This window comes from Eimeria mitis, genomic scaffold (genome assembly GCF_000499745.2).
Source record: "Eimeria mitis Houghton genomic scaffold, Emh_scaff6884, whole genome shotgun sequence".
Taxonomy (NCBI): Eukaryota; Apicomplexa; class Conoidasida; order Eucoccidiorida; family Eimeriidae; genus Eimeria; species Eimeria mitis.
This window is the reverse complement of record NW_013574988.1, coordinates 1-360: the sequence shown is the minus strand read 5'-3', so window position 1 is coordinate 360 and position 360 is coordinate 1.

The window sequence follows — 360 nt, the reverse complement described above, 5'->3', positions numbered from 1 at the left end:
TAAATATATATGTATATATATAGAGAAAAAAATATGAAAATATATATAAGGATATAAATATGTATGTCAATATATATATATATATATATATATATATAGAAATATATAAAAATATATATAAATGTATAAAAATATATAAATATATGTATATGTATATATATTTATATAATATATATATATATAATATGGATATTTTATATATATCGAAAATAAATATTTATATATATAACAACAATATATATGTAATACAAATAAAATATATATATAAAATATATATATGTACATATATATTTATTATATTAGATAAAGATATACATACATATATATATATATATATAAATAAATATAAATAAATATATA